This window comes from Podarcis gaigeae (genome assembly GCF_964106915.1).
Source record: "Podarcis gaigeae genome assembly, chromosome: 1".
Lineage (NCBI taxonomy): Eukaryota > Metazoa > Chordata > Lepidosauria > Squamata > Lacertidae > Podarcis > Podarcis gaigeae.
Window position 1 is genome coordinate 31,614,288 of NC_139678.1, and position 27,561 is coordinate 31,641,848.

Here is a 27,561-nt window from a genome sequence, read left to right on the forward strand (position 1 = left end):
CACCTTATGAACCAAGTAAATGAGTTTTTTGCTACTCCCACGAAAACGCTGGCTGGAAGAGGTGGTACATGATGTTCATCTGTCATGTTTCACCAGAGCCGCTAGTAAGTGACAACAAGCCTCAGTTTGTCTCTCTTGGGCTTAAAACTTTTATGAAGATGAATGGTGTGCGTCACATCAAATCAGCACCATCACAGCTAGCAACAGCTTAGGTGAAAGATTTGTTCAAACAACAAAACAAGCCCTGCTTTTCTCAGAGGAAAGAGCATCTGTTCATAAACACTTGGCTAATTTCTCATTATCTTATTGAAACAGCTCACAACATTGCAAGAGGGGTCACCAGCATGGCTAATGCTCCCACTGACAGTTGGGGACCTGCTTTGATTTGCAGAGATCACTGAGTGTGAGCTACATTTGTCCAGGTATATCAACAGGGGAAACAAATGAAAAATAGCAAATTCCAATAGCTGCAGGCAGTATTGCTTGCAATTGGACTATGGAGGCAAAGTGCGCTCCTGCCCAAAAAATGCATAATTTTGCTTCTCCCTCTGGAAACATCAAAAAGCATTGCATACTGGAGATATGTTGATGAACCTTCATCAAGTATACAGGCCCCTCATTAAATGAATGATCTGTTACCTCTCAGCTTGTTTGGACAGGAGCTTTGCACACTCTGTAAGATGTAAGAGACGCAGGTTACACATATAACAGTGTGAGATGGGACTTCATGTGTGGAATATCACTCAGAATGCATAAAAAGCTCCTGCAAGGAGAGATTTAACATATCAAAGACAAATGTAGTTGCTAGCCAGCCAGCAAACAAACCACCCTATGAAGGGCATAGCTGCGATCTTTTTCTAATGTAACTTGGGGACATTGGAGAGATGAGAGGGTGAGGCAAGCAAAGATTGCTGATTCTTTCCATTCCTGTACTGCGGCAGTGGAGAACTTGTTAGACTCCAACTCCCATCAGCCTCAGCCAGCATGACCATTGGCTGGGAATGATGGGAGTTGGAGTTCAACAACCTCTGGAGAGCCACAGGTTCCCCGTCTCTGTTCTGCATCCTGGCTTGGGTGATCTTGCCCACAGAGCAAGTAGCTCAGCTGAGTTGATGTTCAGGGAAACAAGGGATAAGTCAGAGTACCATAGCACAAAATGTGCCTATGTCAGAATAAATGCTGCCCAAACAAAATATGCATTTCAGGCCAAAGGCAATGGGTGAAAAACACAACATGAGAACCATTATTATCATCCTTACTAATCTTCATGATCAATTATAAAAGGAGATCAGAGCCTGATGGTCATTGAGCAAAATAACCAATCTTCCCCATCAGCATTTTCATTTCTGTAGTAATGCAAATCCTCTCAGTGCATACATGGCTCATTTGAAGTGGGTTGCTTTTAAAATAGAGAATGGACAAAATGTGAAATAAATTTGGTTTGCGGAGGAGAAGGAGAGGCTTTTTGCTATTTCTTCATGAATATCTTTTTATGGTAATTGTCAATGAAATGAACAGTTCGTAAAGAAAAGAAAAAAAGACAGAGCAAACTGAACAAGAGAGATAGGAGTAAATAAAAAAATATAGATGTAGATTAGTGGAGAGAGAATAAATGAGAGGGCAAGAGGGAATAGTGACCTACTTAGAAAAAAAAATTAAAGGGGGGGGACAGGGTGGAAGATGGAGATGTGTGGCATGCTGAGAAGGAAAGGAGATAATGGGGAGGAGAGAGGCATTCTAAATGAGGTGAACAGGCAGATGCTCACTGAGACGGCTCAGGATTATTGATGGATTATTGATCCAGGGCATGTAGCAAAACTGAACCTACCAAAACATTACTTTTCTCAAGAATAGCTGCCATTTCAGTGCAATGGTATGATCAGAGAGTAGAGGAGAGCTGGGCACATCTCTGAATACCATGGAATTATGAATAATTGCGGGTCAAAGGATGACATTGTGCGCATAGCTCACATCCAACATTAGCCTGGCATTCAGTTTTAACATATATGGTGATGCTCCATGGATGAAAATCTTAGTAGAAGAAATAGTATTGATCTTTTGATAAAATGCTAGAACAAAGACTTTAATCAGCAAACTGAAACAAAAACGGCTGAAGCCTAAATAGTATATATTCAGTGCAAAATTGTTTATCATTTACTAGATCTCTATATTAAAGGGCACAGGTGTTTAGGCAGCATTCCATGCAGGGGAGAAGACCAAAATGACAGTCCTTGAATTAAAGTGCAGTAAAAATTGCAGTGCAGGAATCTTTTCGATTCACATTTATAGGACGGAGCAGTGCTGTATGGGCTTTGTCATGTGGGGTTGTATAGTGTTTATTCTGGTCCTTTTAATTTTACCACTTTATCCTAGCATGGTTACATTTCCTTGTTGCTCAGGCAGACTCACTGGGAGGCTTTGAACCTCCCATTGTTTCTAAAAATGACACTTTGCAAGATTCACCTGAAGATCTTTCCATTTCCTTTTCACTTTTTTATCCTCTGAGTCATTTTCTGTTTCCAGCAAATCTGTTGCATTTTTATCCCAATTGATAGCGTCGGTGATGCACACAGTCGGTTTCATAGGCAGCTGGCTGGTGGTTGCTGAGAGATCAAGCTGAGTCTGGAAGCAGGTAACAGCAAATCTTTGGGGGGTATTTCAGAGTTGTGGTATCTTACTGGGACAGGAGATGCTGGACAACAGGTGTCAGCCTCTTCAATTGAGGTAGCATGTAGCCACATAGGGCACTAGCATTCAAGGGGAGCTGTCCATGGTACTGATTGAGTTGATTTAGTTCTTTGCTCACAGGGCTAATGGAGGGAGACAAACAGAAACACCACCAAACAATGCAGCTCCATTGTTCAGGCATCTGCAGGGCTTGAGAGGCAAATTACACTGGTGGACAAAGATAATAAAGGGGGCCAGAAATGGGAGGGATGTGGGTGGTCTCATGCTCCAGAACTGAGACAAGACTGATAGGCCAGCATCCTTACTGTTTACCCCAGACTTAAGAGATGAAACAGGAAGCCAGAGAAAGTCAAGACTCGCCCTGACCTCACTCTTTTTGTTCCCATCTTACCTTGAGATGAGCAGGTCCCTTGCCTGGCCATCTCCACAGCAGATATTGACAAGGAGCTACTGTTGAGTTTGTTGCCACAGGGCTAGACTGCTGTTGGTATGTGGCAGAGAAGGGGCAGGCTGGGCAAATCAGAACCGGGGTTAGGAGTCTCAGGCTCAGCTGAGCTGTTCTTTGTCTTCCCCAGCTGCAAGCATGGTGAAGATGAGGGTGAGAGTTGTGTTTTGTGTCCTATCTGTGTTTATGAGAGTGTACAAGAGGATGTCTGAATGCATAAGGAATCTACTGCTATCTGCTGTAAAAGGAGCTCAGTAACACTGCTGCTTCTGCCATGCATTCACTGTTACATTTACTAGTCTCAGCCTTATATCTGTAAAATGAGCAAATATTTTCTACATGCTTCATTCATTGACCATATGTTGTAAGACTTGACTTGTAGTGTATTGCTTGGCTCATTTCCTTTCTATTTGCACTGCCTGCAGGCCATTTTCCACTTTCTGATTGTGGCACAATTGCTGTCATGTTGTGATCTAGGATTGTCTAATATGATAATGGATGTTATTCTGTCCAATATATAAAGAGTACTCGGGCAAGGAATGTTAGACATACTGGGTAGAATTCAATGTATCACTAAGAGTGCAGGGAACAAGGTCTGCTTGTAGAACTAGACTTTTCTACCCTCATGTACCCTCTAAACTTGTTCTGGTGTTTCCCGCAGCCCTCCAAAGCAAATTTAGGGGGTGCAGGAGGAAAGAGGGAGGCGGTCCCATTGTATAAGCAGACTTTGTTCCATGCATGCAACAACTTTGATGGAGTTGGGGGAGGAGTTAGTAGCCAGCAGCAGCTTGTGGGAGCTCTTGACCAGGAGCTCTTGACTAAGTCTTGTAAACAGGGGTGTTTGCAAGGGCATTTAGCAGGGGAGTTTGGAGGAGAGGCCCAGGTTGCTCTCTCATAGTGTACATAGGAGCAAGAGACAGGGACCACTGACCAAACCCAAATAGACTAATGGTTCCTCATCTTCCTGGAAAAAAGTGACAACTGGGGTGCCACAGGGTTCTAGCCTGAGCCCATTGTTGTTCAACATCTTTATAAATGGGTATGTTTAGCTTGAGAAGAGATATGATAGCCATCTTTAAATATCTCAAGGGCTGTCAAGAGCAAGCGTGTTTTCCCCTGCTCCGGAAGGTAGGACCCAAACCAAGGGTTTCAAGTTACAAGAAAGGAAATTCCAGTTAAACATCAGGAATAACTTTCTGACAGCTAGAGCTGTTTGACAGTTGAATAGACTCCCTTGGAAGGTGGTGGACTCTCCTTCTCTAGAGGTTTTAAAGCAGAGTTTGGGTGGCCAACTGTCATGGATGCTTTAGCTGAGACTCCTGCATTGCAGGGGGTTGGACTAGATGACCCTTGGGATCCCTTCCAACTCTATTATGCTGTGAAGCCTATTACTCTTAATAAACAAAGAGGATTCTTGGACTTTGAAATGGCTTTGCAACTCAGCCCTTGTAAGAAGTGTTTCGTGTCCCTGAATTGCCAATAAGGAAGAAGAAGATGTGGCTCAGTACTATTTTAGATTAAACTGATTCAGAGCAATCAAAGTAGGATCCAGAAGCAGTAGACTAGTAGCTCATCCCTTATAATGGCCTTTTGCCATCCTTGTAGCATCATGTCCTGGCATTAGCATGAGGTCAGGATGGGTGTTTTGTAACTTGAGCTGATTTTACACCTACAAGGCAATCTTGCTATCCTATACAGTAAACGCCATGTTACAATGACAGTGTAGAGTAGCCTGAAGGGAACACGAGCATCAGAGGGCTGCAAAGGGTGATTTTATACATCTTCCTGCAGCGCAACTCAAATTAAACCACACTCCCAAGCTAACGCAAAAAAGCATGGCAGCTGTTGGTTCCCCAGAACGCCTTAATAGCAGACTCACTTCAGTGTACACATCTGACCAACTGCTGACCTGTGCAGGAGGAAGTTCAGTGTGGTAATGAGTATGTTGCACTTTCACGAATCTCCATTGCTCCGGGTCAGTGGTGCCTATTCAAGGAGATGAAGTACCACACTCAGGGGAGCTGCGTGTTACAAAACAGTGGCATATAAACATAAAAGGTCTGGCAAAGAAACTTCAGAGCTGTCAAACGCTACATGCGGCATCCATCACAGTAAACATCAGGATTTCTGAAAGATCCTGGAGAATCAGGGGTTTGGCGTATGCTTGCTGCTACTTGAGAAACGTCAAGCAAATGGGTGACTTGCAGGGATTGCAGTGAAGTTTCTATTGCCTGGTGAACGCTAGTGGGGAATGTTCATGCCGGTTTTGAGGCGCAGAGGCACGGATCAGGGGCCAGAGCAGCAGGAAGCCAACACAGCCACCTTTCAAGCACCTCAAAACTATTCTATGCTTCTAGGGAAAGCTCAGTCCTGAACACAAATAAATGCATCTTGTATTCAGCAAGTAATAACAAAAGAAGACCTTGCTGGATCAGACCAAAAGCTCATCTAGTTCAGCATTCTGCTATCACTGTGGCCAATCAGTTATACTTTTTTCTCCAGGTATCAGTTGCTCAAGCATCTTTCTTTTACACACTTTATTATCTTTCCCACAGGCTGTCAGTGCATGGTTAGAGAGACATTTGTCCAGCAACACCAGTGATTGGGTATGTGCTGAAATGCCGCACTTTGTGATGAGGCTAACATTGCTTGTTGCTTCTTTCTGGGTAGCAGAGTGTTCTATCTAAGCTAAACATTCATTCCTTACTCACACCATTCCTCACCCGCTATTTATTCCTATTAAACCAGTGGCATTAAACACTGGTGGAGTGTAATAAAACTAAGGATAAAGGCCATTTATAAAGAAAAGATACAGAGTTTATACTTAGAAGTTTAACTGGGGGGATTAGAGGCATCTTACAAGTTCGAAAGTACGTCAAAGTACAAGTAGATAAATAGGTACCGCTCTGGCGGGAAGATAAACAGCATTTCCATGCGCTGCTCTGGTTTGCCAGAAGCGGCTTAGTCATGCTGGCCACATGACCCGGAAGCTGTACCCGGAAGCTCCCTCAGCCAATAAAGCAAGATGAGCACCGCAACCCCAGAGTCAGTCACAACTGGACCTAATGGTCAGGGGTCCCTTTACCTTTATAAGGGAAGAACAAACAGGAATACTTGACACAGAAAGAACATACATGACTACATAGATCATAAACACACACCTAACATTAAGAGGTGTAACAATCGTCATCTTTACTAATAGCTATTGATAGCCTCATCCACCATTGCAGTGGCCAATCCCCCTTTAAAAAGCCTTCAAGCTGCCACATCTTGTGGGTCAGTTGTCCATTGCCAAGGAATCCAGAGGGTTCAAAAGACCCAGCTCTCTGGTTTGCTGTTTCAGCATGGAAGAAAGAGACCCAAAAGGGGTATATTTGGTTTGCCAGGTAGAGATGATGCTGGAAATTTCAGAAACTATTGCTGCCTTGTGTGTAAGCTTTTGTTCTTCTTCAGAGAACCATTTCAGACATTATGTAATACTCAGGGAGTGTTGGGCTTGGTGAATCCCCCCACTGGGTGCAAAGTGAAAAGCAAATTTATAATTGATGCCGAAGAACAGGCAGCATGAAGGACTGGTGCCTGCTGCATCCTTCACACGGGCATGTGTTTTAGAGCATTTCTAATGCAGGAGACAAGAAAGGATTTTAAAGGGAGGGTGAGGGTAGAGATAATATCAAAGGCAAGCAGATAGAGAGCCCTGCAAGGCAACCCTGTGCATGTTTGCTCAGACGTAAGTCCGTCTGCCTTCCATGGGGCTTTTTCAATCGTGCATTTAGGTTTGCTGTGTAAAGAGAGGGCTGGAAACATGCCGCTGATATGAAGCAAGACCAAACAATTCAGGGCAAGAGTTATATGGCCAAAAACAACATTTGAAATTATGGCGGCAAACTGGTTGTTAAAAGCGTTGAAACATTTCCAAATCAAGGGTTTACATTCAACATGGATCTTAAGAACAAAAGAAAAGTAATAATATTCTTATCTGGTTCCTTTCAACTTTCAAAGTGCTGGCTGTGGGGGAGAGGATAAAGGCAAGACAACAACAAATGTCATTACATTATTTTAAACTATAGACTAATTTATGGAATTCACTATGTAGAGCCAATTCAATTTCACTTTGGCCACATTACCCTGTGCTTGGAAGTGCACAGTATTTTCTCAGATCAATTTTCCATCTTTCACAGCTGGACAGTGCTTTGATAACTGTCTGCTTTCTTCCTCCTGCTGTAAAATTCCTATTTGAATAGCAAAATTTGATATCACCTTCCAGGGCACAACAGGGAATTTGTAGCTACGTTGTCTGGGGACATATAACAGATGACACTGCTGTTTTTAAAAGTGTTGCTGGTCTTTGAAGGGAGAGGTAAAACGAATATTTATATATTAAAAATAACAATGAGGAGGAATAATCAGAAATTCTATGGTAGCAGCTGAATAGGCTCCACCTTAAACAGAAGTGCCTTGGAGTGGCGCAACAAGATTCTGGGTCAATCATCCCTCAGCTTCCTTAACTACGAAGCTAGTGAGAACTGACCAATTAAATATACTGAGTGTATTACATAGGATGTAACTCAACTTACAGATCTAGACTGGCTGATCCTGACTTGTTCTAGTACAGTATGTACAGGCACCATAAGAACAAAAGAAAAGCCCTGCTGGATCACACCAAAGGTCAAACTAGTTGAGCAAAAATATGATGATGATGATGATGATGATGATGATGATGATGATGATGATGATAACTTATTATTTATACCCTGCCCATCTGGCTGAGTTTCCTCAGCCACTCTGGGCAGTTTCCAATCGAGTGTTAAAAACAATACAGCATTAAATATTAAAAACTTCCCTAAACAGGGCTGCCTTCAGATGTCTTTTAAAGATAAGATAGCTACTTATTTCCTTCACATCTGACGGGAGGGCGATCCACAGGGTGGGCACCACTACTGAGAAGGCCCTCTGTCTGGTTTCCTGTAACCTCACTTCTCGCAATGAAGGAACCACCCGAAGGCCCTCGGCGCTGGATTTCAGTGTCCGGGCTGAACGATGGGAGTATTATTTCTTGCCTACCCTTCACCATGAGGTCACAGGGCAGGCTGCAATAATTTGAAAATACAATATTAAAGAGAGTGACCAGCCAGATGTTGCAGGGAAATGAGCACACAGGTCCAGTTGCCAAGAGCTCATGGCCCAACTAGACACCCACTGACAAAAGTCCCCTGGACCTGCTCCTCTTTATCATTGCACCCTGTTTGTTCACCTGCCTTGTGATCCCGCTCAGGTGTGAGGGGCCAGCAAGCAAACAAGGGTGGCGGTGAGAAGGAGGAACTGCCACTGCTTGCTTGCTCATTGGCAGTGTCTCTGGTGGTAGCAGTGATGAGGCAGAGGAGCAGTGGCAGTGAGGGGGAGACTTTGAGAGTATCTTTCCCAAAGGCCCTGCAGCCCTCAAGTAGAGTATGAAGGCAACAACCCTCTCTGCTGCTGTTTACCAGCATATTGTTATAGGCCCCCTGAACATGGAGACTCCACTTAGCCATCATGGATAATAGCTAATCTGGCCCACATAAGTTTTGGGTGTGGGAAACAGTCAAACCCTGACATGTGTGGCAAGTGCAGCTTTTAGAGAATACCACAGGGACTAGAAAATAAAAAGAAGGAGCTTGGGACCATGTTGGTCTCCTGTGACTCTCTAGAATCCCAAAAGCATAATTTCTAGGAAGCACCGTTTTAATCAATGTCATTCTTTCCCCCGATCATGGATGTGCTTTTCTGGCATATTCTACAATTAGATACCCCCAGAGAGAAATGAATGTTTGGGTCATTTTCTTTTCACGGGGGTTTTGAGCTACTTTCTATGTTATGGATTAGAGTCATTTGGACCATTTTGTTTCTAGGCGAGCGGGGGCACTTCTTCTTCCCACCAATCTTTCACACTTCCTTTGCACCTGCCGACAGGCAGCTAGGCCCCGGGGCCACAGGTCTCTCCTCCTCTCATAGTGTTGCCAGTGAACAGCAGGAAGCAGTTTGACAAGGGCAGCCGTAAAATTAGTGATGTGGTAAAGTTCACGGTTCTGCTCATAAATTTCATTTTCAAAGAGGCGAAGCGTGAGATGAGAGGCCATAAAACTGAAGAGCCCAAGCTAGTGTCTGATTTGAAGCTTCGCTTTTGTGCAGAACTGCAAGCCAGCTCTGTCCGCTGGCCAGTTGCCATGGGGACGTGGCAACAAAGGGGAATGGGGATGTTATAGTCCCCAGGTCGGCAGTGCAAGGGAGCAGGGTAATCCTGCCCGGGGAACTCTTAGCTCTGTCCATCACTGGCACGTACTTGAAGCCCAGGGTTTTGTTTTATTCATTCGTTCGTTCACTTCAGTGATATAAAGAATTGAAATGTTCCCTTCTGAAGTGAGCGTTGCCTTGGGCTGTTAGTTAAAAACACAATCAATACACGCTAATAGTTCTAGCACCATCCGCTAGAGATGCCTTGTTGAGGCAATTTATAGGAGATAAACATTTTCTTGCTGAAGCGCTGGCCTCATTCCTTCCTCTCTTGTCTGAGGGCCCTCTAACAATGGGGGGGGGGGGGTGAGGGGCTGCCACACAAACAACGTGGCATACTAAACTGCCAATGTATTTATTGGCCACCTTAAAATAATAAAAATGTATCCACTATCCATTTTAAAGTATTTTTTTTTAATTCAGCCATTCACAGTGATCCATGCGACGGTCATCTCCTGGCTTGACCACTGTATGCTCTATGCGGGGCTGCCCTTGAAGCTGTCCCAGAAACTCCAGCGGGTACAGAATGCTGCAGCGAGGCTCCTCATGGGGTCTCTGCCATGGGAGCATATTCACCCAGTGCTTTTCAAGTTGCACTGGCTCCCGGTGGAGTACAGGGTCAGATTTAAGGTGCTGCTTTTGACCTTTAAAGCCCTTCACGGCCTAGGACCCTCGTACCTCCGGGACCGCCTCTCCTGGTATGCCCCACGGAGAGCCTCAAGGTCCATAAATAACAACACCCTAGTGGTCCCAGGCCCTAAGGAAGTTAGATTGGCTTCAACCAGAGCCAGGGCCTTTTCAACTCTGGCTCCGGCCTGGTGGAACGCTCTGCCTCATGAGACCAGGGCCCTGCAGGATCTGATTTCTTTCCGCAGGGCCTGTAAGACAGAGTTGTTCCGCCTGGCCTTTGGCTTGGAGCCAATTTGATTCTCTCCCTCTCTTTTTTTCCCTTTCTATTCCTTCTCCTCCTGCGATGAGGCTACATTTTAATATTTTAATGTTCCATTATTTTAATGTTGTATTTTATTTTTGTTTTTAAGTTGTAATCATTCATCTTGTTTTTATTATTGCTTGTAAGCCGCTCTGAGCCCGGCCTTGGCTGGGGAGGGCGGGGTATAAATAAAAAATTATTATTATTATTATTCTTTTAAAGCTTAAAGATAGCAATGATACATACGGTCATTGAGTCAACAGAGTGATGAAAGCTAATGCTATTCTGTGCTGCATCAACAGAAGTAGAGTGTCTAAATCAAGGGAAGTAATAGTACCACCCACGTCTGCCTTGGTCAGACCAAACATGGAATACCGTGTCCAATTCTGGGTACCACAATTTAAGAAGGATGTTGACAAGCTGGGATGTGTGCAGAATAGGTCAACCAAAATGATCAAGGGTCTGGAAACTAAGCCTTATGAGGAGCGCTTGAAGGAGCTGGGTATGTTTAGCCTGGAAAAGAGGAGACAGAGAGGAGATATGATAGCCATCGCTAAATATCTCAAGGGCGGTCACATGGAAGAGGGAACAAGCTTGTTTTCTCCTGCTCCGGAGGGTAGGACACAAACCAGTGGCTTCAAGGTATAATAAAGGAAATTCCAACTAAACTTCAGGAAGAACTTTCGGACAGTAAGAGCAGTGGAATGGTCTCCCTCGGGTAGTTGTGGACTCTCCTTCCTTGGAGGTTTTTAAGCAGAGGTTGGATGGCCATCTGTCATGGATACTTTAGCTGAGATTCCTGTATTGCAGGGGTTTGCTTTAACTTGCTTTGAGTTCACCTTTGAGAAAAAAAAGTGACATAATCATTATCATCTTTAATGTGTCCTCTTCCATGTTGCAGGAACTGTTATTTGAGTTGGTGGAAGGGGGTTGGCGCTGTGGGTAAAAGCCTCAGCGCCTAGGGCTTGCCGATCGAAAGGTCGGCGGTTCGAATCCCTGCAGCGGGGTGCGCTCCCGTCATTCAGTCCCAGCGCCTGCCAACCTAGCAGTTCGAAAGCACCCCCGGGTGCAAGTAGATAAATAGGGACCGCTTACTAGTGGGAAGGTAAATGGCGTTTCCGTGTGCGGCTCTGGCTCACCAGATGCAGCTTTGTCACGCTGGCCACGTGACCTGGAAGTGTCTCCGGACAGCGCTGGCCCCCGGCCTCTTGAGTGAGATGGGCGCACAACCCTAGAGTCTGGCAAGACTGGCCCGTACGGGCAGGGGTACCTTTACCTTTACCTTTAAGGGGGTTGTTCAGGGGGCTGTGAATATCTGTGACTGAAAGGTTTTGTTCCTTAGCTATTCAGATCAGCAGCTGTGTTCCTTCTCTCATGACCACCATGGCATGCTGAAGAACAGATTGTCATATCCTTGTTTGCTTACTCAGTTAATACATGAGGTTATGGCAGCAGAACCGTGAATAAGTCTATGAGTATTTATCTATGAATGGGTTTGGTAGAAAATTGGTTTCAGAGACTGACAGATGCTATGTAGCAAAGTGTATTTTCTACTATCCCATTCTCAGTTGGTGAAAGCATATTCAAGCTTTTGATTTTGCAAGGAATTCTTCATTTGCTCAAAGACTTGCACACTCACTTATAAACAGAGGCTGGCTCAATAAGAAGTGTGACTCTCTCCCTCTCCCTCTCCTTCTGGTTTTGACAGAGAAAGCCCTTTCTAAGTAACTCTGATTATCCTTTGAAACACTGAGGTAGAAGGTTTTACTTGCCAGCGTCAGTAATTTGCAACATGATATGAGTCACTTCTGAAGAGTGACCTGTGCCATCTGCAAAGATTTTCAGAATCAATGGAGTGCATTGATATTTCTCTGAAAATTATACCAGTTTGAAAAATTGCAAATTACTACGCAGCTTCCACTTAAGTGCTTCTATTTACAGTGCTGTTTATTTGCTTACATTTTATGCTGCAAAAGTATGTGTGAAAAGAAACCGTGCTAATCACACATTGTAAGTATTACCTGTGGGTGAAAGCTGTCGTAAATGCACCCCTTTTTTGTCCACCCCTCCTGTTTTGTGGGTGCCAATTATATTTGATCCCTTGTAGCTGCTATGCAAATTCGTTAGACGAGCAGCAACAGTATTATGACACATAACAATAAAAATATGAAAACGCTTATTTGATTGCAGGTTTAATGGCTATTCATAAAACCCATGTTTGTGCAAGAGAAGCTATGAGGGTAAGAGAACAAATTGGTGCCTTTTTGCCCTAGAATAACCCAGGGCTCGCATTCACAGAATCTACATATCAATTGAAAGTTTTTTCAGCAATTACTATGATTTCAGAGTGACTAATAAGATATCAAATTTAAGCTTTCAACACATAGGTTTGGAGAGAAAAATAGCAGTTTGGCCAATTTATTCACAAAAAGAGAATAACTCAACAAAAGGGAGGAAAGGAAGACAACACAGTCTGCAATCTCTACATTTCATAGCTCCCTCTTTCATTTAATCCCTCCCTTAGCTGCTAAAATGCTATGAAATATGTACGAGCATTATATTAGTGTTATTGTTGCTTTTATTGTTATGATTATTGTGCTTTAAAATTGTCAGCATGCACAGTGTAGGGACAGATGGTAATATGTGCTGTTATTGGGAAAGGGTTCAACAGAGAAGAAAATAGGCATTATTGTCAAAGTTTGGATCAGCTGGTATGAATGTTCTGTGAGTGTGGGAATGTGAGAGACAATGAAGGGGGAATGATCACTCTGAAGGAATCATTAGGGACCAAGCCCTGCCTTGTGGAACTCCCTGCCACTAGAGGTCCACCAAGAACCACCCCTGCCTTCTTTTAGATGTCTTCTGAAAGCTGTCTTGTTTTAGAATCATAGAATCATAGAATCATAGAGTTGGAAGAGACCACAAGGGCCATCGAGTCCAACCCCCTGCCAAGCAGGAAACACCATCAGAGCACTCCTGACATATGGTTGTCAAGCCTCTGCTTAAAGACCTCCAAAGAAGGAGATTCCACCACACTCCTTGGCAGCAAATTCCACTGTTGAACAGCTCTTACTGTCAGGAAGTTCTTCCTAATGTTTAGGTGGAATCTTCTTTCTTGTAGTTTGGAACCATTGCTCCGTGTCCGCTTCTCTGGAGCAGCAGAAAACAACCTTTCTCCCTCCTCTATGTGACATCCTTTTATATATTTGAACATGGCTATCATATCACCCCTTAACCTCCTCTTCTCCAGGCTAAACATGCCCAGCTCCCTTAGCCGTTCCTCATAAGGCATCGTTTCCAGGCCTTTGACCATTTTGGTTGCCCTCCTCTGGACACGTTCCAGTTTGTCAGTGTCCTTCTTGAACTGTGGTGCCCAGAACTGGACACAGTACTCCAGGTGAGGTCTGACCAGAGCAGAATACAGTGGCACTATTACTTCCCTTGATCTAGATGCTATACTCCTATTGATGCAGCCCAGAATTGCATTGGCTTTTCTTTCCCACCACCTAATTATCTACTGATGCTTTACAGTATTGTTCTTTTTCGTTATGTTTTTTATGGCTACTTCTATTGACCTTATTAAATTTTGTATGTTGTACACCACTGTGATATATCTTATGAAATAGCATTCTGATCATTAAATAAACAAAATGTTTCAACCAAACCCCTCCCCACCATCCATGCATTTACATGAGCTTCCAATATCATCCTCTTAATCTTGTGCCATGGGAGGAAGGAAATGGCAAGACAATGATGGCCAGCACCATTATGAAGCCAACACTGTTTCAACAATTAAAAAAAATAGTGTCCTATCATATCGTATCATATCATACCATACACACAGCTCACCTTACAGTATCATAGAATTGTAAAGTTGGAAGGGACCCCAAGGGTCAACTAGTCCAAAGCCCTGTAATGCAGGAATCTCAACTAAAGCATCCATGGCAGATGGCCATCCAACCTCTGCTTAAAAACCTCCAAGGTAGGAGAGCCCATAAGTTTCTGAGGGAGACTGTTCCACTGTTGAATAGCTCTTACTGCCAGAAAGTTTTTCCTGGTGTTTATTTGGAATCTCCTTTCTTGTAACTTGAAGCCATTGGTTCAGGTCCTACCCTCCAGACCAGGAGAAAACAAGCTTGCTCCATCTTCCATGTGACAGCCCTTGAGATATTCGAAGATGGCTTTCATATCTCCTCTTGGTCCCCTCTTTCCCAGGCTAAACATACCCAGCTCCTTCAACCGTTCCTCATAAGGCTTGGCTTCTAGAGCCTTGATCAGCGATGCTTTGACCTCTGTTGTCTTTATTGCATAGTATTTGCAGCTTATAGTAGCCTCCTGGGTCAGGGCAGCTGTGGCTGTTCAGATTTTGTTGAAATCCAGGTCCCATCAACTGCAGCCAGCATGATCAGGAATGGTAGAAGCTGAAGTCAGAAGCAACAGCTGGGGGTCACTTGTCCCGTCCCCCCCCCCTAATATGGTGTATGCTTTCTGATGGGTTTCCAATAACCCTCTTTTTAGGTTGCCCAAATGCAAGGTCACCCTGTACTTTTTAGGCCTGTTTAATAACAGACATCTTTTGAACATCCTTGTTTCTTCACTGCAGATCACAACCATTTATATCATTTGGGCCAGACAAAGAGAGAGAGAAGCCATTAATTCTGCCGGGTTGGGTAGCTGCATTTCCTGTTTTATTTGCTCTTCAGCAGACAACATTCTGTTTTGCTGTTTCGTTGGCATTCGAAGGTGTTCTTTTTTCCCTCTCCAGATGATATAAATTATTTGGCTTCACCGGGAGCATTTGGAGGATTTCCAGCAAAACCTTTTATCCAGCACCATGAGAAACAAAACATTCGGGAGGAACAGAGATTAACCGACCAAAATGGGTTGTTTCCTCCCCCCCAACCCCAGCTGTCAGTGTGACCTGAAATGAAAATTGTAACAAAAAAATGTCAGCTCAGGTTGTGAACAGAACGTTTTATCTAGTTCTTACATTTAATATCCCGCCTTTGCTCCATGGAGCCCATGGCCACATAGGCAAGCTTCAAAGATGGCTTTGCACCCACCAAACCTTGCTTAGCTTTTGAAATATTGAAATCCCGGCTGCCTTCAGACCATGTCAAAGTACTTGCTCTTTTGCTTGTTTGCTAAAGTAATATAATAATAATAATTTATTATTTATACCCCGCACATCTGGCTGGGCTTCCCCAGCCACTCTGGGAGGCTTTCAACAAAATATTAAAAAACAGTAATGCATCAAATATTAAAAGCTTCCCTAAACAGGGCTGCCTTCTAAAAGTCTGGTAGTTGTTGTTCTCTCTGACATCTGGTAGGTGGGCGTTCCACAGGGCGGGTGCCGCTACCGAGAAGGCCGTCTGCGAGAGTTTCTTCCCAGTGCGAATGCTAGTTTCAAAAAAGGGATTTTTTTCCCCCCTGAGGACCAGGGCAGGAGAGGAAAGCGTCACATGTTCTCTCCATGTCTGCTCTGCTCCCATTAAAGATCAGCCTCAGTCATCTCCACTGAAACAATTTTCATTTAAAAAACAACCCTACAAAAACACACTTGCAGAGATAATGCAGGCAACTCCTCATTTATGCGGGAGTTACGTTCCACGGCACCACACGTTTAAGTGAACACACATATATTAGGAAAACCATTGAAAAAGCCTGGATACACCCTCTAAACCTCTTTTGAAGCCTTTGAAAATCCCTTTCAAAAACCAAAACTCCACCGCAACCACTCTCTCTAAACCTCCTTTGTCAATCTCCAACTCTCCACAGGCCTCAAAGGTTGGTGCAAAAGCTCCTGGGATCCCAAAGGCTCGTGGGATTGCTAGGTTCTGTTTCCATGCCATTTTTAGGCTTTTTATGGCTGTCCCCCCCCTCCCCCTTTTCATGTCGCTTCTGGGTTTGTGGTGATGTGCATGGTTGTGGTCGCACGTCCCTGGAATTCATGTAAAAGTTGCTTGTACTACTAGATACCAACATTCATATGTTAAGTGGTGCTGGAAACTGTAACTCTGAGGGGTAAACAAAGAGTTCTTTGAGGGAAAGAATGTGCATTGATTGTGCTTTAAAAGGATAGTGTGTACAGAGTGCTGGGCATTGTTTTGTGTGCAAATGGTACCTCACACGCATTCACCTTCCACAATAAGATGTGAATGGCAGATTACAGTGGTGCTCAGAAGGTTTGAAAGGGATGCAGTGACTAGGTGTCCCCATGCTGTGGCTTGGCATTGCTCCTCAGCTCCTTCCACCTGGCCCTGTCCTATACTGGCACCGATTCCCCTGTGCTGGAGTGCAGATTAAAATGGCAGGTACATATTATGCTGTGTCTAAAAATCAGCCTTGGCTGGTTTTCAACAGCAAGAGCATTGGGGGGCTTAAGCAGCAATCTCTCCCGAGTGTCAAATGTTTATTGGCAGTCCGGCATGCAGCACTTGGGAAGTACCACAAAGCATGTTAAGATTATCACGTTTCACATGTGCTGGTGGTTCCACCTTGCTTTCTTTTTAAGGCACCCGCCTACACAGTCCCTTTATATATTGTTGTGCTGTAGGAGTGAATTTGGAAGAGTGATCTGAGAGAAGAGTGAGATGCGGCTTGACAAATAGGTTTGGAAAGGGAAGATCAGGCAGCTGCGCTTCCAAGTCTTGAATGCAGCCAGAGTTTGCCCAGTGAAGGGCTTTTAAGAATGACAGGGCCAGCTTAGTCAATTCAACATTTTCATAGGCAGCCGGAGTGGAGCTAATATGATCAGTGTGGCTCAAAACAGAGAGCCAAGCACGCTGCTTGTTTCTGAGAGAGCTGAGAGCGCTAGAAAAACCTGCTGAGTGAAATTACAATAATCAAGCCAAGACTTGCGGCCACGTGGGTCTCTGTTGCTCTTACAAGGTCACTGCAAGATGCTGTAAATAAGGGCAAAGCCTATGCAAACTGCGCAACGGGGGAAAGCCAAACAGTCTCCTATCTTGTCCTCTGAATGCCCGAGACACAGAGGAAGGAAGAATGAAAAAGTATCCAAAGTGATGAAGGGAGCATCCCTCAACTCCTCCTCCTAGGAATCTAAAAGAGTTCACACTTCAAACACCATGGGTGTTTGCCACTTGTAAATGGGTCTTTGTCAGTGCTGTTTCTCAAGAAAAAGAGGTCACAAACTCCTCCCACATTTTCTTAGAATGGCAATGGCGCCCACCTGAGGGGTGCCAGAACTGAGTTCCGGTGAGCTCTGGCTGAAGAAGAAAAAAGCCCTGGTGTTTACTGTGATGGACACTTAAATGCATTATGAAGTGTGAAGGGGAGATGCATTTCTATTAAAAAAAATATGGCAGGCATCATGAAACTGTGGCCAGTATCCTCTCCCCAGTGCATATAGCCCACGTGTTTATAGACAAATTTCCTGATTTTTCACACTCCAGTGCTGAGTATGAGGTACACAATCCTGCAAGGATTTTTTTGGCGGGAGAAGCCAAGGAACATTTTCTTGCCATTTGCCTCACTTTTGTTACATTTTTAAAAAATAAATATTTAAAATCCCCTCATACAAAATCTCAGGGCAGTGTACAAGATTCATAAAAAAAGATAAAATGCCATTTAAACAAAAATTATTTCCCTTGCAATGAATTGATTGCTTGGGGGGTGGGCGTGGAATTGTATTCTGAGGAAGCTTCCTCTGGAGTCAATCCTCTCTCTGCTCCTATTTCCTTAGAGGATATGGGCCCTGGGAGAATGTGGAAAAGTGCTTAGCTCCTCTCCTCATTCCCTCAGAAATAACTCTGGGTGGGTGAGTGGGGGTGATGGTGGTAGACTGGTCTCAAAAGACCACACAGTATGGGAATGGGGTGTTCAGCCTCCTTTCACATCTGAAGCAATCAAGGCAGAGGAAAAGGAAGAAATTATTCCACTCCTTCTGTTGGCCAAACAGGAATTGAGCTGTCCTTGCTTCCCCCTCAGCTAACACAGTTCCTCCGCCTGTGGGCTGCCTTCTTTCCTCAGTAGGATGAGGAAGGCAAAGCTCCTTCTGAGGGGATCACCATGTGGGTTCTCACTGATGACAAAAGCTGTTTTTTTCCAGCAGTTTGTTATTAGGCAAGGGAATCTCCATCATTTGATAGCCACTCGTTTCCTGCCTTCTCCTTTGTAGGCCCCTAGGATGTTCACAGATGGACATAACACTTCACAAACATACTGAGTGAGGCGATATGTGAAGCAGGCCAGAGAATCTGGGGCATTCCACCTGTCTGGAACTACCCGTCCCTTCACCAATGAATAAACTATTCACATATATTGAAACTGCACTATAGCATGTGTTGTAAAGGTAAAGGGACCCCCGACTGTTAGAGCCAGTTGCGGATGACTCTGGGGTTGCAGCGCTCATCTCGCTTTATTGGCCGAAGGAGCCGGCGTACAGCTTCCGGGTCATGTGGCCAGCATGACTAAGCCATTTCTGGCAAACCAGAGCAGCGCACAGAAATGCCGTTTACCTTCCCGCTGGAGTGGTATCTATTTATCTACTTGCACTCTGATGTGCTTTCAAACTGCTAGGTTGGCAGGAGCAGGGACAGAGCAATGGAAGCTCACCCCGTTGCGGGGATTCGAACCCCTGACCTTCCGATCAGCAAGCCCTAGGCTCAGTGGTTTAGACCACAGCGCCAACCACGTCCCATAGCATGTGTTGAGTGAGTGCTAAACAAGAGCTACAGAAGTTCTGTTTGATTAGATGATTTGCCTTCCTGGTCTGAAGCTCTTGTGAATAAATTGCCCATGTCTGAATGGTGGGCTTCCCTTAGGAGACACTTGGTTGAGCAGCTTAAGTGGACACCCTACATAGTGCTTTGTGGCTGCCAAAATGTATCTCTGGATATGCCATTCCACCTATCAACTGAGTAAAAGGTGTTTTTATTACACAATTGCAATTCACCCAAGTTACAGCTGCTGAAATGCTGTTTTCCATGTAGCTACTGAAGCTACAGGTGCCTCGTCCTCTTTTGCATCTGGTTTTCGTGTGTCATTTCCTTAGGCAGCAGTTATTAGGCTCAATTTCATGCACACCTAAGTCTATCTAACTTCCTGTCCAGCAGGGGGCAGTGGTGACATAGATATAATTGCTGGTACATTATATCAACTAGCCAAACACCTGGGGTTATTCCAATTTATACCAGTCACTAGGGACCAGCTGAAATGATTTATTGTGTTCTGTGGTCATCTTTCATCCTACACCCTCCAGCTTTAGCTTCCTAGCAGAGTGTGTCTGATAGTGGCCTCTTTTCAAACTTTTTTGCCAGTTTGTGGATTAATCTGAATAGTTAAGCTTGCATTTCCTAATTCCGGTTTATAGATAATGAAACTGCATTACTATTTTGCACTCTGTAGCTAGTAAGAAGGGCTTGCTGACCTAGATAATAAAATAAGTCCATTCCCTCTGCAACCCACATGTTTCTGAGGAACTGAGAAGATGGAGAAGGCAATAGCACGGCTTCCTTGATGGTGTTCTCACATTTTGGGATATTACAAAGTTTCTTAAGGTTCATCGGTTCTCATCCATATTGGTACAATTTTGGTACGAGAGTGAATAGTAGAAACTGATGAATGTCAGGATCTAGCTAATATCTGGAATATAGAAGGGAAGATTCCAGGCCAGTGGAAAGCACAAGATAAGCTTCCTTTCCTCACCTGGGACAGAGCCACACAACACAACAAAAGGTCTTGATGACCCACATCAGAGAGGATGTCTTGGGCCTGGGCAGACAGAGATTGCCAAAGTGATGGGGAATGGGCAGGCTGTGTTCACAAGAAAAATGTGCCTTAAAAAACCCAAAAACTAAGCTTTGGATGAGACCACTCCCCTTCCCCGGGGCATGGCGGACCTCTGGGACCTCCCAGCGACCCAGGAGTGTGCGGATGGATGCTGCCCACGTCATTAGGGCTCCCAGCCACATCATGCCCCCCACCCTCTTTTTATTTGTTGCTTGACTTTGGCCTTGCTATGGACTAATGTTGGTCGCCTTATTGTTGGGGCCAGGCAGGAATTTTTCCAATTGGCAAATCGGCACCACCCATTTGGTGTTCGTCTACCTTGCAGCAATGTCACAACTTAAGGTTAGGCATTGGGTAAGCCTTGTTATGGGAGGGGAGGTTGTTGCCTTCGCCAGCCCCTCCACGCTAAGGGTATCCCATTAAAGAGATCCAGGGGTGTGGTTCCTGTCTGAAGTCTGGGCGTGGGCTAGGGTCATGCCATGACCCCATCGGTGACCCTTGGGGAGCTCTTAATCAATGTATATCATAGGGCTCCCCCTATCGGTAAAAGGTAAAGGTAAAGGGACCCCTGACCATTAGGTCCAGTCGTGATAGACTCTGGGGTTGCGGCGCTCATCTCGCTTTATTGGCCGAGGGAGCCGGTGTACAGCTTCCGGGTCATGTGGCCAGCATGACTAAGCCGCTACTGGCGAACCCGAGCAGCACACGGAAATGCCATTTACCTTCCTGCAGGAGTGGTACCTATTTATCTACTTGCACTTCAACGTGCTTTCGAACTGCTAGGTTGCAGGAGCAGGGACCGAGCAATGGGAGCTCACCCCGTCATAGGGATTCGAACCACCGACCTTCTGATCAGCAAGTCATTAGGCTCTGTGGTTTAACCCACAGCGCCACCCGCGTCCCCTATCGGTAGTTGACCCTTAAGAGATTTCCTGCAGATGGGCAGGAGAGTCAGGATATAGTCTGGCTTCACCCAAATGCCTAAGCCAAACTGCTCACATCTGTAACCAATAAAGTTGTGGCCTAATTCATCCCATTAACACAAGATACTTGTGCCTGTGTGTTTATTTCTGAGGGGAACTGCGGGGCCCGGGGCCTTGCAAAGCAAGAGAGGGATGGGGAGGAGTTGTTTGGAACAGACAACAAGGACAGAACCATCTTGGCAGGCTGGCAGAAGGGAGGCTGGGAGAGATGCCTTGGACTCTAGTGCTCCACTGCTGTGGGGAACAAGTCTCTCTTGAGATCTGGACTCCCTCCATCTAAACTCAGGTGTGTATACGTGAATAGATCATATTTCTTAAAGCTATTGCAGTCCCTTCTGCGTCTTGATTCTCAAAGGAATACAAAGCTTGGGTGAGCACCCGGAAAACACACACCCCACTCAGAATCTTGTCATTGCTCAGCAGTGACTGGGAGTTGCCATGCCACGTTTGTAACAATATGCAGAGTGGAAGAGACATTAAGCGGAATGCTTCTTCCCTGGATTCCATATGACATTGTTCTATGGTCAGGCTGCATTTGCAATAAGAGGCTTGTTTAGTGTTATTAATTAGCACTTTGCGGAGAGCAATTATGTCAGAAAGAAGACAAAAGTAGATTAATAAAATGCAGATAGTCATCTGAATGCTGTGTTCGAAGCTAATCAGGCATTCGGTCTAAAAGGATTCATTTGAAAACAGGGGGGGCAGGCCTGGGAGATGGGAGCACACGTCTCATGCCTGCAGAGAAACTGAGTAGGAGTGAATGAAATTGTTTATGGAGGGGATGAGTAAATTGGACATGAGAGAGGATATACAAAGTGATAAATGGTGTGGTAAAGAGAAGGTAAATTAGACTCCCCAGTAATACAGAACAAGGGAACATTCAGTACATTTGCAAGACAATGCTTAAAACTGATGGAACAACCTTTCACGCATTGTTATGAACAAGGATCTTTGCATCAAGCCCAAGTTAAATTCTGCCGCTGGAGCTTTTTGTTCCGCTGTCCCTCCAGACTCGATAATATTGTTACTGAATTATGTGGAACCCGAGATGCTTTCGATCCTGCCATTACTGAATTGGATGCACAGTCCAATATATTTTCTGCTCTCTCAACAATTTTGACGTTCAGCATGCTGCAATAACTTGTATTGGAAATCCAGCAGGTACGGTACATGACTGTGAAAGCTCAGTCAGTGCGAGGTTGAGCAGAAGTGATTCACCCAAGAGCCCTTATTGCACAGGACACATTCCCTGCTGAGAGAACCCATTGGTGGTCAGCTCACGTGTATCTGTTTTGCAGTGTGCATCCATCACATGTGGTGCATGAAATACAGTTTCCAAAGTTTAAATGATATACATGCAGCAGGGTTAGCAAAGGTGGTGCCCTACACATGTTGTGGACTCTCAGACCCTCCTAGCATGGCTACTGGTCAGGGATAATAGGAGCTGTAGTCCACAAAAACTGGGGGGCATCTCCTTGGCCACCCCTGATGTACAGGAAAGCAGACATGTCTGAAGCAGCCCTTAGTACAGTAAGCCCCCAATTTGTTGTTGTTGTTTAGTCGTTCAGTCGTGTCCGAATCTTCGTGACCCCATGGACCAGAGCAGTCCATGGGGCTCTCAAGAGTCTCCTCCAGCACCATAATTCAAAAGCATCGATTCTTCGGCGATCAGCCTTCTTTATGGTCCAGCTCTCACTTCCATACATCAATTTACGTTCATTTAAATTGTGTGCATTCAGCTTTACGTGCGTGGTTAAAAAATAAATAAAAAATGGAAAGGGGATGGAGTTCTAGGAAAAACGACATTAGCAATCTCACTCGTCATTAAACCCAATGTATTTTGACTATTTGTGATTTTGGCATTAGCGATGGTGTAGCGATTTGTTGGCATCTGTCTATCTCAAGATGGATGCAATGGAGTACACCTCTGGGGGTGAAGTCAAACCGCTGGAGAATCAACACCTGCTGTGGCTGCAGAAATTGGTACCTTTTATTATTATTATTATACCCCACCCAGGGTTCTGAAAATCCAGGACTGTCTTGGAAACTAGGGACACTTGGTCTGAAACTGTATGTGCCCTCTTATTTGGCCCTAACATTGCATGTTAAAAATTAAAAGTATATATCTAACTGGGTTTTTTTGTTTTGTTTTTTGTTTAAAAATATATTTTGAAGTTGAGCCAGCTAACAATAAAGCTAAAATTACAGCCACAAGAATAGATGGAAAATTCAAACAGTTTAATAGACTTCATGGTTGGCTTGCTGTGCCTGCTGAATATCTGGAGGGAAACCAATCCCCTGGCCGGCTCTCCTTAGCATAACCTCTTCACAACAACCTCAGCTTACCTCTCTGAAAGAAGCTGTTACCCAAGCAGTTCCAGATGCTGTGTAATTGGCACCTCTCCAGGTTCGAAACAGTTCAGAGTGTCACTGAGAAACCCGAATGACCAATTTGTTATATATCAATGTGATTCTTTCCTTTCTCCGTATGTCCCAAAGCTAGTTTATTGTTACCGATTTGTCCCTGGGACATCTTGCCTCCTGAGGCTTTCAAGTACTGTACTTCTCTTAATCCAAGCCACTCCGGGCGTGTCTGTGAATGGAGTGTGCAAGGAGACAGCTGGCTTTAGATATTGCACAGTACATTGGTGACAGCCTGGCTCCTTTAGCTATGTTTAGCTGGGGGGGGGGCTAGTTTGGAGAGGGAGTTGTTGCTCTTGGTTTTTTTGCATCTTTATTTTCGATTTAGTTGAGATTTATGTGGAAATTGTTCAGTTTGGTTCTGTATTTTTTTAATGTTTTATTTATTGTTTATAGGTACTTTTGTTACATTGTGGTTATGTATTTTTTAATGTTGTAAGCCGCCTTGAGCATACAAATAAAATTTTGTCTGCATATGTATGTTTATTCTGTGGTTGCCACTTGCTGCTGGCTCTGGTTCTCAGTGACTTGTCACTTTTAGGAGGGAAATATTTGCTTAAGTATTGGCTTTGTTGTTTGTCCTGCACCTGGGTAATATTCCTTCCTGCCTTTCTAGTACCATTTGATAAAGTTTTATGGGCCTGCTGTTAGAGTGATTAAAATGGCTGAAATTACTTCACCATCCCAGATGTAGGGCAGATTGTTGTTGGGGTTATTTTTCCTAATTCATTGTTCCCAATGACATGCATCATGCCTGGCAAATATATTATCACCCCTAAGGAAAAATGTTTCTGTCTTGTTAGAAGTTTGGCTTATAACAACTATGCTGGTCACCCACACCTGGAGTACTGTCTCCACTTATGGGTCTAGTGAAGGGTGGGCCTGATCTCTGGTTCTCCATCATGCCTTGGTGGACAAGTCAGGTCATCCTGTGAATCCACAATTGACAACAGATGTTCTGTCTGGAAGCAACAGACAGCAATCTAGTGATGAGTTACAGGGGTCAGCAAACTTTTTCAAACGGGGGCCCGTCCACTGTCCCTCATACCTTGTGGGGGGCCGGACTATATTTTATTTTTTTTGGGGGGGGGGGGATTGAACAAATTCCTATGCCCCACAAATAACCCAGAGGTGCATTTTAAATAAAAGGACACCTTCTACTCATGTAAAAACACGCTGATTCCCATACTGTCCGTGGGCCGGATTTAGAAGGCGATTGGGCCGGATCTGGTCCCCGGGCCTTAGGTTGCCTACCCATGAGTTACACCAATATAGTTATCTCCCAACTTCCGAAAGGTATCACCCTTCTACCTGACTCCATGACCAGACTTCTGATTAGCAGAATATTGTCAGCTGTCAGTCAAGTCCCACCTAGTTGCCCAAACACCCTTCAAAGTGGACTGCTGCAAAATGGTCCTTTGTTCCTGTTAATCCCCCTAACTTGCACTGGATGCTTGAAGCTGGTGGTGACAACAAGAGTAGGTTTTGCAGTGTTAGTCTGGACCAGTGTAGAAATGGCTAGACCTAGATAATGTTTTGTTTCACTTTTGATCTGCATACATGCTAACTTTTATTCTTTTGGATAAACTGCTGAATTGGATTTCTGAGCTGTGCTGGTTTCTGAGCAGGTTTCTCAGGGGCTGCTTGTCCTGCCACACAGTTTCAAATGTTTGGGCTACGCTACTGGTTGGGACGTGGGTGGCACTGTGGGTTAAACCACAGAGCCTAGGACTTGCCGATCAGAAGGTCGGCGGTTCGAATCCCCGTGACGGGGTGAGCTCCCGTTGCTCGGTCCCAGCTCCTGCCCACCTAGCAGTTCGAAAGCATGTCAAAGTGCAAGTAGATAAATAGGTACCACTCCGGCGGGAAGGTAAATGGCGTTTCCATGCACTGCTCTGGTTCGCCAGAAGCGGCTTAGTCATGGTGGCCACATGACCCGGAAGCTGTACACCAGCTCCCTCAGCCAATAAAGCGAGATGAGCGCCACAACCCCAGAGTCGGTCACGACTGGACCTAATGGTCAGGGGTCCCTTTACCTTTACAAGTTGCTTAAGGGTCTGGGAGAGCAGGAGGGGAGACGGGCCGAGAATTGGAATTTATCTGGCCTTTTCCCTGCTTCCAAAGACACCACTGTACGGCAGTGGGAACCCTGTGCTCCTTACCCTAAGTCACACATAACTGGGTAGTGACAGCAGAGAGAGAATAGGATCCCTGGTGTTACTAGGCTACCCTGCAGGGTTGGCACTGGAGCAGGGGCTGCCCCACCTTTCCACTGGGTACCACATTTTAAGAAGGATGCTGACAAACTAGAGCCTTCCAGAGGAGGGTGACTAGGAGAGTGAGGGTTCTGGAACCAAATCAGAAAATTGTAGGGTGATTTGATGGACCAGCTGGATGCCAAGCAGTGGTGGGAAGCACCGGCTGGGGAACCCCAAAGGGAACCCCCGGGGGAAAGAAGGCTTAGAATCAGGGATTGGTGGTAGGATGATGAGTGGTCAGAGGGAGAAGACTGGGAGGAGGAAGAGGTGAAAGCTGAAGGGGCAACATGGTTTGGTGAGCAGGAAGAGGCTGGGGCAGAGAGACATTCAGGCTCAGGGGAAGAAGAGGAGGCAGGAGAGGTGAGGAGCCACAAGACAGGTTGCTGAAGATTGGTCATGCTTGGGGAAAACCATGGAGAAGAGGAGACTTAGGCACCTATGGGAAGGCAGGGACCTTCAGTCCTCGCAACTGCTTCACTGAAGCAAGACCTACTGGAAAGGGCAGCTGGGAAGAGCACTAGGCCTGCACTATTTCGGTTGCCTTGAATAAAGGGTTAACTTCACGGACACCATGTTTTCATTGCCAACCTATGCTTGACTCTGGCTCCTGACAGGTTGGAAGGGACCCCCAAGGGTTCTCTAGTCCAACCCCCTGGGATGTAGGAATCACAGCTAAATCCTATGGGGACTAGTTGAAAGAGGTGGGTGTTTTCAGCCTGGAGAAGAAAAGATGGAGGAGAGAGATGATACTGGTCTTCAAGTATCTGAAAGGCTGTCATGTAGAAGATGCTGCTCCAGAGGGCAGAGCTAGAATTAATGAGTGGAAATTGCAAGGAAGCAGATTTGGACAGAAAATGAAGAGCCTGCTGGATTGGGCCAAAGGTCAATCTCATCCAGAACAGCACCTTCCCCATCTGCAATTCTCAGCAATGGGTATTAGAAGCATTTTTCCTCCAACAGTGGAGGTAAGAACATGGCAAGTTTTTATAAAGCCATCCTAGTTGGTGGCCATAATTCACTTTTTTACTTTATTTTGTCTGTCCTGAATGTTGATTCCGCTTCATTGGATGTCCACAAATTCCAGTGTTTTGAGAAAGTGGGGAAAACTTTTCTCTCTCCACTTATTTCACACCATGCATAAATTTATACATCTCTGTCAAGTCTCCTTTTACTTGCATTTTTTTTTCTAAACTAAAAAGCCCCAAATGTTGGAACAGGGTTTGCGGAGTTGTGTTATGTGTGTGTTGTTGTTTTTTTAAAAAATCAGGGTTTTTTTGGAAGAAGTTGTTTATTTAATCCAAATTAAATAGCTACATCAATAAAATTTCACAATGTATGTCTTGTTTTCCCTTTGCTTAAGAAATCCATCCCATCCCACTGCTCTTCCTTTATCTCCGTTCTTTGCTGCAACATCAGAGGGAAAATAAAGAAGGAAGGAAATGAAAGAGGCAGCCTGGTGAACTGCCCTGCCCAAATCCTTAGTCTGCAAAACATTCTATAATAGGGGCTCTCTATAATCTCAGGGTGTTCTGTGCATTCTTTATTTTCCGTAGACCATTTTCTCATGGGCAGCAAAAGATAACATCTCTCTCTCTTGTCTGCTGGAGCCTTCTGAACCCCAGCATGCTTAACACAAGCTGGGATAATGGCCTGTCTGCTGTGCTGGCACTGAAGATCCCCACAGGCAAATCTGACACATATGCTGTGGAACTGCAGAATAATAGCCCCATTCTGAGAAGAGGTGATAAGGCGTATCAACCTGGTCATCCAGGCAACGCACTTTGATCTTTATTCATACCATGCTGGAGTACC

General features: G+C 44.8%; 1 protein-coding gene across 1 annotated transcript in view; it reads left to right on the forward strand.

Annotated features, from left to right (window-relative positions):
• Positions 1-2,568: 2,568 nt before the first annotated feature.
• SYNDIG1L (synapse differentiation inducing 1 like) overlaps positions 2,569-27,561 on the forward strand; it is a 99,222-nt gene continuing 74,229 nt past the window's right edge. Inside the window, exon 1 of the mRNA XM_083741908.1 lies at positions 2,569-2,632. The gene's annotated coding sequence lies outside the window, so the exon portion shown is untranslated. The remainder of the gene's footprint in view (positions 2,633-27,561) is intronic.